Here is a 15,647-nt window from a genome sequence, read left to right on the forward strand (position 1 = left end):
ATTACTAATTCAGTCTATGAAAAATGTGCTTGTTTATTTATTATTACTGAGTTATTGAATATGATTCAATATGAATATTGAATATTGAATATGATGGTTCCTTGAGCATATGGATTTATGGAACCCTTGCAATGAGTCAAGGGTTCCACAGCTTGCCAACTTCTGTCAGACCCCATGCTAGAGGGATCTCCTTTGACATGAACTCCTTCAACTTTTCCAGGGTTGGGGGATAGAAGTAGGGTTGAATTTCTTCCTCTAAAAGTTCTAATAGCTCAGAAATATTTCTTGCTTTATTTTTTTGAACCTGGATTGATTTGGGTATGTATAGACTGCTAAGATTCTTTCTATGTCTGAGAGTGTACTCTTATTTGGGACTTCAAGTATTGTATTGGTAAGGACAGAGAATCAGAGCACATTCTGCTCATCCCAGAGAAGAGGGACTTATATTTTTTGTTAGAGTTTATATTTTTCCTTTCTCCTATTTATTTATTTTATTTGGAGGCAATCAGGGTTAAGTGACTTGCCCAGGGTCACATAGCTAATAAATGTCTGACGCCAGATCTGAACTCAGGTCCTCCTGACTCCAGGATTGGTGCTATATTCACTGTGCCACCTAGCTGCCCCTTTCCTTTCTTTTATAACAATTTTAAAAACATATTTTTATAGATATCTTTTATTTGATTTTAAATTTTATTTTGTTTCTTTCATCCCCCTCCCTCTCCTACCTGGAGAAGTATCCCTTGTAGTAATTTTTGTTACGTATATTTGGTGTATCTTCCATATGAAACAAGGTGCTGCAGTAGCAGTAAAAGCCCAACCTAGCTCTCATCCCAACTTCTTTAAGCTTACAGGAAGACAAGGGTGTCACTATATAATTAATATATGCATGCTTATATATATATGTGTATATGTGTGTGTATATATAGGCATATTTATATATACACACACATACATACACAAATGGATATATGTATGTATATGTAAGGGACAGCTAGGTAGCACAGTGGATAGAGTGCCAGTCTTAGAGTCACAAAGACCTGAGTTCAAATGTGACCTCAGATACTTACTAGCTGTGTGACCCTCAGTCACTTAAACCTTCTTTGTCTCACCTGTAAAATGAGCTGGAGAAGGAAATGGCAAACTATTTCAATATCTTTGCCAAGAAAACCCCAAAAAGGGGTCACAAAGAGTCGGAAAATGACTGAACAATGTGTATGTATAAGTATATGTGTGTATACATTTATACACACACATATATAGAATACATATATCCTATACACGTGTGTGTGTGTGTGTGTGTGTGTGTGTATTTGTGTTTGTGTGTATAGGAGACTGGGTCTCCTTTTAGCTAACCCAGGCCACCTGTGCGCCCAATCCCACTACTGGTTGGCCTAGCAGCTTTGATCTATTCCATTTTAGACCCGAGCTAATTCTCCCTTGCTTAGGCAGCCTGGTCACTCATCATATTTTTTTTTCAGCCAAAGACAAGGTTTATTAGAACATCCATCATATTGGGCAGGCTCTTAAGGACTCTGAACATTAGTGAGCTATTGGCTAGATTATAAGAATCTAAACTGCGGCTAGATTTTAGGAGTCTGAGCAGTGGCTAGATTATAAGAATCTAAGCATCTTAATGGAGACAAGATGGGCCTTGTATACAGAAAGACTATGGGAGGGATCTAGGAGTGGCCAAGTAGTCTATGAGGTAATAGAATTCCAGGGGTGATGAAGGGAGAATGGAACCTAAATAGCATTAAGGGTGGGAAGTGGCCTGGGGCCATATGGAGGTATGGAATTATAACCTCAGGAGAACGCCAGAGATTTGGCCATGTGGGAAAGTCCAGGGTTTTTCCTTTTTGGGGTCTAGATCCCATCCTCATCATTCTCCCCTCAAACAAATGGGAAATTCTTTTGGTGTAAGGCACTCATCATATTGATGCCAGAAATAGAGTAGACTCTTGATTTGTCTGACTTACTGTAGTTCAGAACTCCTGAACTCAGGTAATTCCCTGCCCTCGTCCTTCCCAGCAACAAGAATTTACAGGTGTACACTACCCATGCCCAGTCAAGTGGTGTTTTATTTAGGCCACTAGCCTACTGTTATCAACAATTTCTCCAACAAATACACGGGCAGTCCCTTTATTAGTGTGCATGAACCTCTGACTTTGACCAAGCCATATTGCTTCATTGGCTGGGCAAGAAAGAAACCCTCATTGACTGGGTTCTAAAACAACTGGGTGGCGCAGTAGATAGAGTGCTGGGCCTGGAGTCAGGAAGACTCACCTTCCTGAGTTCCAATCTGGGCTCAGATACTTACTAGCTATGTGATCCTGGGCAAGTCACTTAACCCTGTTTGCCTCAGTTTCCTCATCTGTAAAATGAGCTGGAGAAGGAAATGGCAACTTACTCCAGTATCTTTGCCAAGAAAACCCCATAAAGAATTGGATACAACTCAACAACAAAAGCCTGATTTAGGTTTTTATACAAAAATATTGCTCAGTGTCATAAAAAAGGAATATTTACTGCCCCAGAGCTCCTGTACTATCAGATTTCTTTGGCACATAGCTTATTAATCACATTGAAATGCACAGAAAAATTTCAACGTGACCAAATCTCCAAAACCTCCTTTTTACCTCCCAGGGCATGGAAAATGAATGAGAGAGAGTGGGAAGGATGGGGTTTCTAACTTGGGCCATACTCTGAGACCTGGACTAAGATAGTGAAAGTTAGAGGAGAAACTAGAGGGTGCTAGAAGATAGATTCATGTCCTGAGCCCTTCCCTCTGCTCTTTAGTTTTTAGAAGCTTTTTAGAAGTTTTTAGAAGCTTTTTAGAAGTTTTTAGAAGCTATTCATCTCACCAGCTAACCTGGACTTGCCTTTCTTCACATTGGTTTGCATGGCCACTCTCTAGGCTGGGGATACCCAGGCACTAGGTCAATCTCTCTTGCATGACAGTTTAGTCTCATCTTTGCCTCCACAGCACAAATCTCTAGGGGCTGTTTGAACTCTTTTGGCACAGCTTACAGTAGCAGCGAGCAATATTTGTGACAGGCATGATCCTTTCCCTAGTAGTTCTAAATTTCAAGGGCAAAACAGTCAGGACTGTCGGTATCTCTCTCTGTTAGTAGCCCACAAGGGAATGGCAGGAAGTCTCTCTCACGGACAAAGGAAGGAAGGGAAAAAAAAAAGTCAACAACAGCCAACTCTGGATGCCCACCCCTGGACCTTTGTTTCCTCCTCTTCTCCTAAGCTTGCTCCAATACAAGCATAGTGCTCCCTATTCTTGAAGGAGGGATCAGTGGAATGAGAGAGGAATATATCTATCATAATTAGTGCTTTCTGCCAGTCCTTTCTCTCTGTCTTAAAATTATCATCATTCCAGGCCCTGATGAAATTATTGAGAACAGATTGGGTCCCCTACTCCTTATCATGGGCAGTGGTCACATTAGCACATCAGCGAAAGCCCTACCTATTCAGTTTCATGACAGCTAGTAGGTAGAACTCTAAGAGCTCAAGAGGACCTTGGAGATCAATTAGATAAATCCCTACATTTTACAGTTGAGGAAATTGAGGCCCATAGAAAAGTGACTTGCCCAAGGCCACAACAAGTAAGTGTCAGAGTCAGAACTTGAACCCAGGTCTTTTGATATTAAATCCAGGGCTCTTGGTCACTACATTGCACTATCTCTGCCAGCCAGAGCTGGATGTGTTTGGGGCACCTATGGGTCCAATTCCACTACTGATAGGCCTCCTCTCCCCTAAAAGAACATTGCCTGGGGCAGAAAAGCCAAATGAACCAAACTTTGTTTTGAGGAACTACCTCACAAAGGTCAAAGGATCATGAGGCTGTAGATGTGGAGTGGGAAGGAACCTTAGAAGCCATCTGATCCAGTCTCCTTCCAGTTCGAAGTCCCACAAGTGAGTGGCAAATACAATCCAGCTTACTTCTGAAATTCCAAATACCACACAATTTAAGATTGGGTAACAAAATCAGTGGTAATATTCCCATGCTCTTTGAACATTTCTGATTAGATAAGAGAGTAAGAGTCACATTTATGACCTATTTCCAAAGCTATTAATTGGTAACATCTGCTTCTTTGCTGTGACTTCCTCTCCTTGAACGATCTCTTTCCCCCTCCCAGAGACAGTACCGAAAGAATTGTTTCTAAATTCTCTGCCTGTGATTATACCAATTTCTTAATTCTTCCTTGTATTACTGGGTTGGCACAACCTTTGCCCCCACTATTGCTTCATTCAGCCCTTTTGCCAGACTTTTGTCTGCCCACGCCCCAGTGAACTCACTCTGAGATTTTCCTTTTTATAGCTGAACTCCTTTCATATTTTCTAATCCACTTTAGGAAGTATATGCAATTAGTCACTGGAAAACCCAGAACCTCCCTACTTCCCAATTCCCAATTACCACAAAAAGTGCTTGCTATGAGTATGTTGGTAGAAAGGACCTTCCTTTGACAAAGTAAAAGAAAATTGGAAAGAAAGAAAGTGCCTATTGATTGGGAACTGGTTGAACAAATTTGTGGTATGTAAAAGTAATGGAATATTATTGAACCAAAAAAAAAATATAGCAAGTATGAGGAATTCAGAGAAGTGTGGTGACAGAGGGAGAAAAGCAAAGCCAAGAGAATAATATATCCAACCAACCAATCAATTAATCATAAAGCTTGTATTAAGTGCTTATTATGTGCCAGACATCGTGCTAAGCACAGTAGATGCAAAGAAAAGCAAAAATGACTGGAAATCCCAACCTATCAGAATGAATTCTCTGCTCTCAGTGAGCTTACTTCTACGGAAGTCCAGAAAAGTATAGGTGCCCAGCTTCGGGAGAAAGATTTTTCAACCTGAATGTGAGAGGGCACAAATTTGGATTCTATGCTTGTTTTAAGTTTCAGGCACTCATTTTTTTTTTTTTTTTGTATTAAGACAACTTACAACATTGTCTCTTTTCAAAAAGACATGTTTTTAATGGCAGAGTGCGAGGGGTGTTATATTTGAAGTCAGAGGACCTTGGTTTGAATCTCCTACTCAGCTGCTTCCTAACCTGTGTGATTGACCTTGTTGTGAGGATCAAATACAATATTTACAAAAAGCACTAAGCACAGTGCCTGGCACTTAGTTAAGTGCTATATAAAGGCTTATTCTGTTCCGTTTCCCACCTTGTACAATCCCTCCTCTCCAAAATAATGGGGTTAGAATAGATGACCTCTGAGATCCCTTGTAGTTCTAAAACTATAATCCTACAATCTTAAGAACAGTATAATATGCCTCAGAGGACTGACAGCAGCCCAGTCCCTTGAGTAGAGGAGGTGGGAGTGTAGGAATTCAGTTCAATTCAGTTCAGAGGGCTTCAAGCCAAAAGACTGGCTGACCATTTGTTTCAAATGTTTTACAAGGAATTCTGGTTCAGATTGTCTTTGAATTAGATGGCCTCTGAAGCCCATTTGACTCTGAGATTCTGTGAAACCATGAGGCAGCTAATTCCATTTCATTCCACATGAATCAGACATTTATTAAGCACCCGCTGTTTACACTGTGCTGGAACCTGGGATGATCCAAAACTTAAATAAATCCCTTTGAATCTTTAAAATTTTATTCTAGATAGAAATTTATTCTAAAATTACATTGAAAGCAATTATATTTTTTTTCTTTCAATCATTTTGAATCTTATAAAATATGTTCATTGATGTCTATTTCTAGGTCACAGTCATTTCCTATTATACTGAGTTTCAATGAACCCTTTCTTGTAAAAAAAAGAAAACAATTCTACCAAACCAATCAGCAAAGCAATCATGTCTGAGAATGAATTCAACATTCTGTTGTACCTCTCTACAAAGGTATGTGTATTTTATATCCTGTTCTCTAGGGCCAAGATTGCTTTCATTACAATTCATCTGAGTTTACCTTTCTTTTAGTGTTGTTTTAATTTGCATTGATGGTTGGGGCCATTTTTACTTTTCTTTGTATCTACTGTACTTAACACAGTGTCTGGCATATAGTAACCACTTAATACGTGATTTTTGATTAATTGATTGGTTGATTGATATATTATTCTCTTGGTTTTGCTTTTTCTCACTTTGTCACCAGACTTCTCTGGATTTCTCATACTTGCTATTTCTTTTGGTTCAATAATATTCCATTACTTTCACATATCACAATTTGTTCAACCAGTTCCCAATCAATGGGCACTCTCTTTCTTTCCAGTTTTTTTATTACCACAAAAAGTGCTCCTATGAATATGTGGATAGATAGGGACCTTCCCTTCTGACAAGGATCTCCTTGGTATATATACCCAATAGTGGGATTGATGGGTTGCAGAGTATGACCATTTTAATGGCTTTTCTCTAAAGCAATCATTTAAAGTTTTATAAGCACTTTGCTTAAAGAAAATAAATCTTTAATTTTTTTCCTTGTTTTATGCCTGGGAGAGGATGTCATTTCTACTTGAGGGAAATGGATAATTTTTAATTTTAGTATATTTTTAGTCAGATAATATCATGTAGCATTTTCATAGCACCTGATATTTTCCAACCATTTTTACTTGCTTAATCCTCAGACATGCATTTGCTATGCTTCATTAGTATTATCTCTTAAGGTAGCAGATCCAGACAGATATTATACATTCTGCACAGACAGTGCTATCATAAAACTTGACAAATGCTATCCTGAGGCATGAGTCATTAAGACTTAGTCTCACCCAATTTAGGAAAGGAAAAACTTGGGAAAGGTAAATTTCTCAAGCAAAGCTCTTGTTTTGTTTCTATGCTAAGGGACTTGTTTTCACCTGTATGAAAATTTTTCTACATCATATACTCAGTTGGGCTGTAGCAAGAGAGAGTAACAGAGGATATGTCCACACACCCAGTTTACTTCCTTGCTAAATATTTTTCATTTGTGCTGATTGCCTCATATGGGAACAATATGTTCCCGTATTAACATTTGTGGGCTTTTTGGTGGTTAAAAAATATGTGCATGGTAGTGTTATTGTAAAGACTTTACTCAATGAATCAACAAGTACTTATTAAGTGCCTACTATGTGTCAGATGCTGGAGGGTACAAAGAAGTGAAACAGCAAGTTATTCCTTTAAAAAACATTCTATGAGAGGAGATAGCATATGCATATATGTGTATACAAAATGCATATGAAATAAGTACAGTGTAATTATACTATTATTATTCATTCATTCATTAGTTTATTCACTTATTTATTTGTACAGTGGAAAAGGCACTCATAGCTCCAGGTAAGAGAGGGGATTCAGAAATGCTTCATGTTGAGGGTGGCAGTGGAACTGCAATTTGAAGGAAATTAGGGGATTAGTTTTAATATCAAGTATTAATTTGTTGTTGTTGTTCAGTTGTTTCAATTGTGTCTGACCCTTTGTGAGCTCATTTGGGGTTTTCTTGGCAAAGATATCAGAGTGGTTTGCCATTTCCTTCTCCAGCTCATTTTACACTTGAGAAAACTGAAGCAAACTTAAATGACTTGCCCAGGGTCACATAGCTAGTAAGTGTCGGAGGCCAGATCTGAACTCAGGAAGATGAGTTTTCTTGCCTTCAAGCCCAGCACTTTATCCATTTGGACACCTGGCTGCCCATCAAGTGTTAATAGATCCAAACTATTCTTACACAGGTTATTTGAGAGTTGAGGTAGGAAAGGAATGAAAATGCAAGGAAAACAATAATGTTCTTTTGAATTTTTCACTAATTTCCCAGTTTCCAATGTCACATTGCAGTGTGGAAACGACACAAGTTCTAATATGTTGTACCAAACTGGAAAGGTTTTGAGTTGGGTCTAATAATGGACTGTGTATCTTTTGTCCAAGCCTATCTATGTGTAGAGAGACTCCCTCCAAAAGGTTGGCTACTTGAGGATGAATTTTTTTAGCCTCAGCAATGAATGTAACTGCCTAACAAGCTGTGGAGGGTTAGTTGCCTATGTTGGTAGAAGAAGAACTATATACACATGATGAAGTGATGTCTTTTGAGGTATTATTTGAATGAGCAGGTTGGTTGGTAGAATGGAAAGTGTCTTGTTTCTCTGGAGTCAGAAGACTTGAATTCAGACTCTGACTTACTACCTGTCTAACCTAGGGCAAAACATTTCATTTGTCTGATGTGGAGTTTTTCCATCCATAAAATGAAGAGGTTAAACTTAAATGTCCTCTGAGGTTGCTTCCAGTTGTAAATCTTTGTTCCTATGACTGTCTGTATAATTTTATAAAGAACCCCAAATAGTGAGATGTAATTGTTGATGAGAATAGGAGAATGGGAAAGAGTTCATTTGTGCTTGAAGTGTTAGCAAAATTCTCTGGACAAGGGCTAAACTTTTCACTGGAGAGGTCGCGCAGCATGGTGCATGGAGTGGTTGGCCTGGAGTTAAGAAGGAATGAGTTTAAATGCCACTTCTACCAATCATTAATTAGCCTTGAGATATTGAATAAATCATTTAAACTCATTGCACCTCTATTTCCTCATTTATAAAATAGGGATCATAATTGTATTACCTCCCTCATAGAATTATTGGGAGGTTCAAATGAGATTTTATACATATAGACACACATAAACAAACACACAAACACAAGTGTTACATGTCTATTATTTTTGCTAATAATGATAATAATATGTCTGATTTATTCACTAAATGTTAAAAGTTCTACCTTTGAACCAATTTGCTGTAGAAGTATAGAAATTGGGGCAGCTATGTGTCATAGTGGATAGAGTGCTGACCCTGGAGTCAAGTGGACTTGAATTCAGATCTGGCCTCAGACACTTACTAACTATGTGATCCTGGGCAAGTCACTTAACCCTGATTGCCTCCAAGAAGAAGAAGAAGAAGAAGAAGAAGAAGAAGAGAAATCAGCACTTATAAGAAAAGCATTTTACAAGAGTAAGTAGCTAGATACCCTCTGTATAGATTGTAAACTTCTTGAGAACTTGGACTGTAGTTTTTTACCTTTATATCCTAGTACCTTACATAATTCCCTTCGCACATAGCAGGTGCTTAATAAATATTGAATGAATGAGTACAGGTGGCCTTTTTGTTTTCATGTTAGTAGAAATTATCCATGAAATACAGCCATTTCCTTCTCTAGCTCATTTTACAGATGAGAAACTGAGGCAAAGAAGGTTTAAGTGACTTGCCCAGGGTCACACAGCTAGTAAGTGTCTGAGGCCAAATTTGAACTCAGATCTTCCTGACTCTAGGTCCAGCACTCTATTCACTGTGCCACCTGGCTGCCCTAGTTCCTTCCCTCTATTTGTAGAACATAGCCATTTTATCATATACATAGCTTGTTTGTACATCACTGTTTACTTGTTTTCTCCTCCATTAAACTGAATTCTTTGAGAGCAGGGACATGTTCTTTGTTCCTGTTTGTTTGTTTTTGTCTTTGTATCCCAGCACTTAGCATTGTGCCTGGCACATAGTAGGAGCTTAATAAATGTTTACTGACTGATTGACTGACTGGACTACACCAAGTATCTGCACAGGGGTTGGGGGGTGGGGAAGAGGGGCCGGGGGAGCCCAAGAAGTAGTAAAACAGTTTGCTGCTGCAAACTGGAAGCCAGAAAAACAAATGGAGGTTTTCTAGTTGAGCAGTGGATCTGCTCACTCTTCAATTTCTACAGGTTCTTAAGTTCAATATAGTAGCAATATAGTAGCTCAAGCCCCTATTCAATGCCTTTTCTGCTAATAGACCAGGCAGGAACTGTACATTGAAAAGTGTTTAGTTTGGACAGAATATGAAAGGAAATAAGGGAAGGGAAAAAAAATCAAACAATTAAATCATTCTGAGCTTTCCTTAAAAGAGTACAATTTCCCTACAGACTGAGAATTGGAAAGAGTGCAGCCTTTTGACTGAGTCCAAGTTTTACAGAACAAATCCTTTTATTAAGGGGATTTGTTCTGTGAAGTTTCGATTCAGTCAAAGAGCCGCACTTGAGGACCTAGAGGGCCATATGTGGCCTCGAGGCCTTAAGTTCCCCATGCCTGGCCTTTGGGCCTTAGTGCCACCAGCAGGTTGAAAACTGTTTTGCTGCTTCTTGTCTTCCCCCCCCCACCCCCCATACAGATCCTTGGTATAGTCCAGTCAGTCAATCAGTCAGTAAACATTTATTAAGCTCCTACTATGTGCCAGGCACAATGCTAAGTGCTGGGATACAGAGACAAAAACAAACAAACAAGAACAAAGAACATGTCCCTGCTCTCAAAGAATTCAGTTTAATGGAAGAGAAAGCAAGTAAACAGTGATGTACAAACAAGCTATGTATACGATAAAATGGATATGTTCTACAAATAAATAGAGGGAAGGAACTAGGGCAGCCAGGTGGCACAGTGAATAGAGTTGTGGACCTAGAGTCAGGAAGACCTGAGGTCAAATTTGGCCTCAGACACTTACTAGCTGTGTGACCCTGGGCAAGTCACTTAAACCTTTTTTGCCTCAGTTTCTCATCTGTAAAATGAGCTAGAGAAGGAAATGGCAAACTGCTCCAGTATCTTTGCCAAAAAAAACCCCAAAAGGGGTCATGAAGAGTCAGACATGACTGAAAATGTCTGAACAACAATAAAAACTAGAATTAGGGAAGATCAGGAATGGCTTCCTATAGAACAGGAACAGAAGCAGAGCCACAGTACCCAGGATCACAACCCAGCTTGTGACATCCTCGAGGCCTCACTCTCTCCTACTTCCCATATCCGATCTCTTGCCAACATCTGTTGATTTTACTTTGGTATCAATCCTAAAAACAAATGAGCAAAGAGTCACACAGGTTATGCCTTCATGGGCCCCCAGCACTTCCAAGTGCGGCCTTAACCAGCTTAAAATGTAATTGGGAAATGTTTAACAAAATACAATAAAACGTAAATAATGTTAGTATGTGATTTTCTGAGTCAATATGCATCCTGCAGGGATACTTAAGTAAGATTTAGTGGTCCCTATTTCTATTTGAGTTTGATACCACTGTTGTAGAAGGTGGGGTTTTCGCTGGGGCTTAAAAAAAAGCCAGGGAAGCCTGGAGGCAGAGATGAGGATGGAAGGAATTTGAGGCATGGAGGACAGCCAGTAAAAATGCCCAGATGTAGGAGCTGGAGTATCTTGTGGAAGGAACAGCAAGGAGGTCAGTGTTGCTGGATTGCTGGGTATATGAGGAGGGAAGGGGACTAAGATATAAGAAGATCAGAAAGGTTGTGGGGTGAGGGACTTTGGATGTCAACAGAGGATTTTATATTTGATCCTGGAGGAGTTAGGGAGTCACTGAAGTTTATTGAATAAAGAGGGCCATGTGGTCTTTAGAAAGGTGACATCTGTTTAAAACATTGGCAGCTGAGTGGAGGAGGATGGATTGGACCGGGGAGATACTTGTAGCAGGCCGACCTACCAGCAGTAATAATCCATCAGGGAGAAAGTAAGGTCCGGCACACAGGTGGTGGCAGTGCCAAAGGAGAGAAGGGGGCAAATGTGAAAGATGTTACCAGTATCAGGATCCCCATGCCAAGACCACCCTTTTTTTTTTATTCTTCTCTTTTTACTATTAAGAGACACCCTGTTTTTCCAGAGTGAAGGCCCAGTGAGAAAACTGTGCCTGAGCTTGGCGTAACAACAATCCTTTGCATGCACCCTCTGGATGAACTCAGGCAGAGTAAAATCTCAGAATTGTTTCTCACCAGCACCAGGTGATCTCTGAGCTTGGACGAGCACCTGCAGTACCCATGTTCTGGTCATGAAGTGCTGCTGTGAATCAACCTTGTCTTATTTGTTGCTGTTACCCCTCATTGTCAGGGCTACTGCTCACTGTATAGCTACTAATATATGTATTGAGATTTGCCCACACTAAAGTGGGTATCCTTATTATCAGAGGAGGTCCTGGTACATATGTATAGTTTCTCTCCTCCAGTGGAATAAAGAAAGCTCTTTGCTTATGACCACTGTTAGCTGTCTGTTTTTATTTTGTTTTTTTCAGAGTTAACTGTGGTTGTGATAACCTCTGTGACCCTTTGGTCATTTGTTTTCAGGGTCAACACCAAAGCAAAATCAACAAACCTTGGCAGGAGAGAGGATACGGGGAGTGAAAGAGAGTGAGGCATCGAGGGTATCACAAGCTAGATTATGATCTTGGGTGCTGTGGCTCTGAACCACATGTGCTTCTGTTCAGCTTTGGGAGCTCATATGCAGCATGTGCTGTTATCCATCTTCGTAGCTTTCATTCGTAGAAGCCCCGCTCTCTGCTACTGCTACCTCTTCTCTCAGCCTTTGTAGCTCTGATAACACTGAAGAAGCCTTGGTCTTGCTGCTGCTACAGGGCTGTGTAGCAACCATCTGCTGAAACTCTGCTCCACACCTGCTTCCCACCGCAGCTGCTGCTTACTCTTTTAGAGTGCGCCTGCCCAAGTTAACATGCCTGGAGGCTAGTCAACACATTATCAGCCTTGTTAGTATGCCAAACTGGGCTGCCCAGATGGTCTACAAAAGCGCCACTCAGGACGCTTAGAAGATCCAGACTCACCTCTCAATGCCAGGTCTCCAGCCCTTTCTTCTAGCTGGATTAGGCTAAATGGATTTCAATTTCCTCTTCCCAATGTAAGGGCAATAATAGCTAGCATTTAGATATAGGGGAGGACTCCAAGTAGAAAGCCTTTCTTTGGATGTGAAGGAGGCCCGGTATGTAACATGAGGGCTGTCTTTGTGTGGCTCAAAGAGGGACAGAACAGACATTGCTAGCCTCTTCTCCCTTCCCCCAACTCCTTCAAAAGAGACTTTAATTCCTGCCAGGAGGGGATGTGGGAAGCTAGTGCTGGAGATGACTCTGTTCTCCGAGAGAGGGAATTTTTATTATGGTTTAGGTGTTTCAGTTCGTGTCTAACTTTTCGTGACCCCATTTGGGGCTTTCTTAGTAAAAATATTGGAGTGGTTTGCCATTTCCTTCTCCAGCTCATTTTACAAATGAGGAAACTGAGGCAAACAGGGTTAAGTGACTTGCCCAGAGTCACAGTTAAAAGGATCTGAGGCCAGATTTGAACTCAGGTCTTCCTGATTTCAGGCCTAGCACTCTATCCACTGCACCACCTAGCTGCCCCTGAAAGAGGGGATACGAGGCTAGAATTAGATTTATCTGCCCTTGAATGGGGCAGCTAGGTAGTGCAATGGATAGAGTACTAGGCCTGGAGTCAGGAAGACCTGAGTGACTCTGGGGAAATCATTTAACACTTTGCTTCAGTTTCCTCATCTGTAAAATGGGCTGGAGAAAGAAATAGCAACCACTCCAATATCTTTGACAAGAAAACCCCCAAAAGGGTCATAAAGAGTCAGACACAACTGAAAATTACTAAACAACAAAAGTACCCTTGAATATTATTAATCTAGGGGATATGATTGTGTTCAATCTAGTTTTTGATCACTTTGTCATTACTATTGGGGGGGAAGGGAAACTCCAAGCTCTATTAAGGTATTCTCCCATTAGGAGGAGATAACTCAGATCAACTGAGAGAGAGGGTCTTGGATTTCACCCAAGAGGACATTACCCACTGAAGTCTCTAGTGTAGCAAAGTAGGGATAGGGACATGATGGGACTGCCACCTCTTCTCAAGTCTTCCCAGAGTCTTTTTTCTTCAGCAACCTAAAGTAGAGTTAACTTCTTCTATTTTCCTTTTTGAAGCTGGAAACCAGAGCACCCAAAGTGCCTTGAAGCTCAAAGAAGACCTTAACCTTAAGGAATCTTGAAGGGGCTTAGCAAAGAGATTACAGCAATTTATCACAAGGATAATTGACTATGACCAAGTGGGATTTATATAAGAAATGCAGGGTTGGTTCAATATTAGGAAAACTACCAGCATAATTGACCATAGCAACAACAAAATTAACAGAAATCATATGATTATCTCAATAGATGCAGAAAAAAGCTTTTGACAAAATACAGCACCCATTCCTATTAAAAACACGTGAGCACAGGAATAGAATCTATCTAAAATTGTCAGCAAGCATTATATGTAATAGGGATAAACTAGAAGCATTTCCAATGAGATCATATGTGAAACAAGGACATCCATTATCACCAGTGTTATTCAATAGTGTACTAGAAATGTTAGCTTTAACAATAAAAGAAGAAAAAGAAATTGAAGGAATTAGAATAGACAAAGAAGAAACAAAACTGTCACTCTTTGCAGATGATAAGATGGTATACTTAAAGAATCCTAGAGAATCAACTAAAAAACTTGAAACAATTAATAACTTTAGCAAAGTTGCAGGATATAAAATGAGCCCACATAAATCATTGGCATTTCTATATATTACTAACAAAGCCTAGAAGCAAGAGATAGAAAGAGAAATTGCATTTAAAGTTAAAAGTTGCTAAAGTTGTAGCTAATATAAAATACTTGGGAGTCTACCTGCCAAGACAAACCCAGGAATTATATGAACACGATTACAAAACACTTTTTACACAAATAAAGTCAGATCTAAATAATTTTTAAAAATTAGTTATTCATGGTTAGGCCAAGCTAATATAATAAAAATGACAATTCTACCTCAATCAATTTATTTATTCAGCGCCATACCAATCAAACTACCAAAAATTATTTGTAAAGCTAGAAAAAATAATAACAAAATTCATCTGGAAGAACAAAATGTTTAGAATATCAAGGGAATTAGTGAAAAGAAATGCAAAGGAAGGTGGTCTAGCCATGTCAGATCTAATACTGTATTATAAAGCAGAAATTATCAAAACTATTTGGTACTGACTAAGAAATAGAGTGACGGGTCAATGGAATAGGTTAGGTACACAAGACACATTAGTTAATGACTATAGTAATCTGCTGTTTGACAAACCCAAAGACTCCAACTTCTGGGATGAGAACTCACTATTTCACAAAAACTGCTGAGAAAAGTGAAAAATAGTATGGCAGAAACTAGGTGTAGACAAGGATCTTACACCGTATACCAAGATAAGTCAAAATGATTATATGATTTAGACATAAAGGGTGATACCATAAGCAAATTAGGAGAGCAAGGAATAGTTTGCCTGTCAGATCTGTGGAGAAGGGAAGAATTTATGACAATAGAAGAGATAGAGTACATTATGAAATGCAAAATGGACAATTTATTGCATTAAATTAAAGAGGCTTTGCACAGAAACAAAACCAATGCAATCAAGATTAGAAGGGAAGCAGAAAGCTGGGAAACAATTTTTTACGGCCAATGTCTCTGATTAAGGCTTCATTTCTAAAATATGTAGAGAACTGAGTCAAATTTATAAAAATACAAGTCATCCCCCAATTGATAAATGGTCAAAGGATATGAACAGGCAGTTTTCAGATGAAGAAATTAAAGCTATCTATAGTCATGAAAAAAAATGCTCTAATCACTATTGATTAGAGAAATGCAAATCAAAACAGCTCTGGGGTACCACCTCACACCTATTAGATTGGCTAACATGACAAAAAAACAAAAGGAAAATGATAAATGTTGGAGAAGACGTGGGAAAATTGGACCACTAATGCATTGTTGGTGGAGTAGTGAACTGATCCAACCATTCTGGAGAGCAATTTGGAACTATACCCAAAGCCTATAAAACTGTGCATACATACCCTTTGATCCAGCATTAGGTCTGTATCCTAAAGAGATCATTAAAAGGGGAAAAGGACC

At 39.4% G+C, this 15,647-nt stretch overlaps 1 protein-coding gene and 1 pseudogene across 1 annotated transcript in view; one reads left to right on the plus strand and one right to left on the minus strand.

Moving 5' to 3' along the window:
- Positions 1-15,647, plus strand: part of LOC114051782 — a 91,859-nt pseudogene that overhangs the window by 52,163 nt on the left and 24,049 nt on the right.
- CREG2 (cellular repressor of E1A stimulated genes 2) overlaps positions 1-15,647 on the minus strand; it is a 64,082-nt gene that overhangs the window by 5,985 nt on the left and 42,450 nt on the right. The gene's annotated exons all lie outside the window — the stretch shown is intronic.

This window comes from Vombatus ursinus, unplaced genomic scaffold (genome assembly GCF_900497805.2).
Source record: "Vombatus ursinus unplaced genomic scaffold, bare-nosed wombat genome assembly UNPS02014805.1, whole genome shotgun sequence".
Taxonomy (NCBI): Eukaryota; Metazoa; Chordata; class Mammalia; order Diprotodontia; family Vombatidae; genus Vombatus; species Vombatus ursinus.